The sequence below is a fragment of the Haliotis rubra genome, unplaced genomic scaffold, assembly GCF_003918875.1.
Source record: "Haliotis rubra isolate DU_JTF1 unplaced genomic scaffold, ASM391887v1 Scf332, whole genome shotgun sequence".
Taxonomy (NCBI): Eukaryota; Metazoa; Mollusca; class Gastropoda; order Lepetellida; family Haliotidae; genus Haliotis; species Haliotis rubra.
The window spans coordinates 853,265-857,511 of NW_025767005.1; the positions used below are offsets into that span (position 1 = coordinate 853,265).

General features: G+C 45.0%; 1 long non-coding RNA gene across 1 annotated transcript; it reads left to right on the forward strand.

The window, feature by feature from the left end:
* Nucleotides 1-1,330: 1,330 nt before the first annotated feature.
* On the forward strand, nt 1,331-2,304 carry LOC124284278. The gene is made up of 2 exons (XR_006900515.1): nt 1,331-1,472; nt 1,830-2,304. It is a non-coding gene; the product is annotated as an uncharacterized LOC124284278 (long non-coding RNA).
* Nucleotides 2,305-4,247: the final 1,943 nt, after the last annotated feature.

The following is a 4,247-nucleotide window of genomic DNA, read 5'->3' on the forward strand; positions in this document are numbered from 1 at the left end:
TAAAACATCCTAAAAAAATTTCTGTGAATATTTTTAAAAATCATTGGAAGAGATCTTTTATAGAACTGACTGACTACTTGATGTTCCTGGGGGATGGGGGAGGTTGAGGGGTGTGTGAATGGGGAATGTTAACAAATAAATGAATTCCATCTTTTCTTACATTGAGGAGGTCATTGTCTGAACCACTCGCATTTCAAAATAACGCAACCCGTGAGGTCCGGGTTAGAATATTGACCTTCAGTAACCCATGCTTGTCGTAAGGGGCGACTTACGGGATCGGGTGGTCAGGCTCGCTGACTTGGTTGACACATGTCATTGGTTCCCAATCGCGCAGATCGATGCTCATGATCACTGGATTGTCTGGTCCAGACTTGATTATATACAGACCGCCGCCATATAGCTGGAATATTGCTGAGTGCGGCGTAAACTCAACTCACTCACTCACTCAAAATAGCGCATATGGGTATGGGAGTCTATTTTCAACATCTGAGAGATGCCATTAATCATAGGATCAGGAATCTTGGCACCATGCACATTTGATCAAACATTTCTATTTTCCCCTTTGTACATATAACGTTTATTGATATTGTAAAACAACATTTAAGTCACTAAATTTCAAGGTCATACTCTTTTCTGTGTCCACCAACTGGTGGTGAAAAAAACGCCAGTAGAAAACCAACTGAATTCATGGTCTGTGTGACTATATGGAATTTGTTTTACATTTGTTTTCATCTTTTTGTAACCATGATTCATTTTGAAAAATGCCTGATGTTTCTGTGTATGTTTTTTTTGTATATAATGTAATGACTTGAAATAATGCTCATGCTGTCAGTCACTTAAGTGTCTTGTCCATGCTGCTGTCATATGGCTGGGATATTGCTAGGTAGATTAAGACAATAACGGAAATGACAAAGTGTATTGGGTGGTCAGGCTCATGATGTCAGTCACAGGATTGTTACACAGCATCACCTGACATCAAACTATGGACCCTGAGTGGAATCCCACCATTGGATAGACCTGGGTTGATTCCCTCCATGGTGTAGTACTAGAACATCTGTAGACAGGTGGAGGTAGTGTAGAGGATACAATGGTCACTTCTCTCACCACAGACCTGGGTTGATTCCCTCCATGGTGCAGTACTAGAACATCTGTAGACAGGTGGTGGTAGTGTAGAGGATGCAGTGGTCACTTCTCTCACTACATATCTGGGTTGATTCCCTCCATGGTGCAGTACTAGAACATCTGTAGACAGGTGGAGGTAGTGTAGAGGATGCAGTGGTCACTTCTCTCACCACAGACCTGGGTTGATTCCTCCATGGTGCAGTCTGGGTTGATTCCCTCCATGGTGCAGTAATAGAACATCTGTAGACAGGTGGAGGTAGTGTAGAGGATGCAGTGGTCACTTCTCTCACTACATATCTGGGTTGATTCCCTCCATGGTGCAGTACTAGAACATCTGTAGACAGGTGGAGGTAGTGTAGAGGATACAGTGGTCACTTCTCTCACCACAGACCTGGGTTGATTGCCTCCATGGTGCAGTAAAAGAACATCTGTAGAGGATACAGTGGTCACTTCTCTCACCACAGACCTGGGTTGATTCCCTCCATGGTGTAGTACTAGAACATCTGTAGACAGGTGGAGGTAGTGTAGAGGATACAATGGTCACTTCTCTCACCACAGACCTTGGTTGATTCCCTCCATGGTGTAGTACTAGAACATCTGTTGACAGGTGGAGGTAGTGTAGAGGATGCAGTTGTCACTTCTCTCACTACATATCTGGGTTGATTCCCTCCATGGTGCAGTAATAGGACATCTGTAGACAGGTGGAGGTAGTGTAGAGGATACAGTGGTCACTTCTCTCACCACAGACCTGGGTTGATTCCCTCCATGGTGTAGTACTAGAACATCTGTAGACAGGTGGAGGTAGTGTAGAGGATACAATGGTCACTTCTCTCACCACAGACCTTGGTTGATTCCCTCCATGGTGTAGTACTAGAACATCTGTTGACAGGTGGAGGTAGTGTAGAGGATGCAGTTGTCACTTCTCTCACTACATATCTGGGTTGATTCCCTCCATGGTGCAGTAATAGAACATCTGTAGACAGGTAGAGGTACATCATCTGCTATCATTGTTTTCTGTGTTTCTGTTGAAGATATAAGTTGAATAATTTCAGTTACCATTTTTAATCTTGTAAGATATATATTCAGTTGTGAAATCTTGCATATTTTCTATAATGTTTCGTATTTATCCTGTTATGTTTTTTGATTTTTTGTTACTTCAGGAATAAAATGTTAATTACCCTTTGTATTTGTTTTGTCTTCAGTTTCATGAACATACGCACAGGGAATAATGTACGCACTCGCTCACTCTCTCACGCACACTCACTCACTCTGTTTTGGGACGATGCGGTAACAAACTGGTTTAGCGCTGTTCATCAAGCCGAAAACAAAGGTTTGATTCCTCCACATTGGTAGCAGCAATATCACGGCGGGGGACGCCAGAAATGGGCATCACATACGGTACACATATGGGGTATCGAACCCGGGTCTTCGGCGTGACGAGCGAACACTTTAACCACAACACAGTTCGACAACGTTTACGTCATCACGGGATCAGACCACGCCGTCCCGCCATACGGCCTATCCTGACAAAACGTCATCGACAAGCTCGCCGAATGTGGTGCCGAAATCATGTCCGCAGACCCTTGTTTTGATGGAGAAATGTTGTTTTTACAGATGAGTCCAACATTTCCCATAGTGATGGACGTCACCGTGCCTATAGACGCTTGGGAGAACGTTATGCACAGGCCTGTGTGTTGGAGAGGAATCGCTTTGGTGGTGGTTCCGTGATGATTTGGGTTGGAATAACAGCACGCCAAAGAACTCCTTTGGTGATTGTTCAGGGCAACTTAACTGGTGTGGGCTACAGGGATCAGATTCGTCGACCTGTGGCAATTCCTTTTCTGCAACGTCATGGCCCTGGGTTAACCTTCCAACAGGACAATGCCCGCCCTTATACGGCAAGGGTTGCTATGGATTTCTTGCAAAACCACAAGCTTGACTTACTGCCTTGGCCTGCAAATTCACCGGATCGTTCCCCGATAGAACATGTTTGGGACGAGATGGATCGACATCTACGCCGTCTTTCTCATCCGCCAGATAACGTCTTTGACCTTGCAACCGAACTTGAGAGAATCTGGCGTGACATCCCACACACTGTGGACCTGAGAGGCCTCAACTTATCGTGCTGGGCAGCCACAGTTCGCACGAAACACTTGGGCTTCTGAAGAAGGCAAAGGTAAATGATGTAACCATCCTAGTTTTTCCTCCCCACACATCCCAGTGGCTTTGCCCTGTGGACAAATCAGTATTTGGTCCACTAAGTAGGGAGTGGAACAGGGTATGCACTTGAGAAGAAATCCCTTTAACTAATTTGAGAACGTGAATCCCTTCAGTTGCTACGTACCCAGAAACACTTTTGCAGCTGACCAGATTGGGAGTCACACATACCCTGCAAAAGTAATTGACCAAGACGACCGCCCGTAGTGGTCGGCTCTAAAGGCCAAAGTTCAAAATGGCGATGCCAGCAACAGGCACTGATGACTGTCCACCTGAAAAGACTGAACTTGTTAAGTCAGTGGCGTCGGTAGGAAAACCGAATCGTAAGAACATGTTTGCAGTTGTGCAAAGCGAGGAAAGTTCTAAATCAGACACCCAGTGCAGTCGTCAGGTAAGAGACAGAACTTCAACTTTGACCAAGGAAGCCAGTGAAACGGAGAGTGTCAGGCCGTCTACATCGGCTGGGAAAAGTGAAGCGATGTCTGACAAACACATGGAGAAGTTACTAGGCGCTATAGTGGAGACACAGCGGGTGCAATCTGTCACCATGCAACAGTTTGGTGCTGCTATGGTTGCTTTTAATGAAATGTTCAGAGAATCGTCCGGAAAGTCACAGAAAGAGCCGAACATTTGTCAACAAACACCAAGCCGCCATGTTACTGGAAACGAGGACGTGAAATCTCGTCAGATTCGGATCACGATTCTGACTTTGAAATGGACTTGTTAGAAAGTGACATGTCAAGTTATACAAACCCCGAATGCGATAACAAAGCTGAGGAGGATGAATGTGTGAGTGTCAGTGAACTAGTGGCAGATTTGAGAAATTTCTTCAGTGAAGATGAATCTACCTTGGAAAATATACAGAGGATCTGGCCACCTCTATCGAGAACGGACTTTTAAAAGCCCCA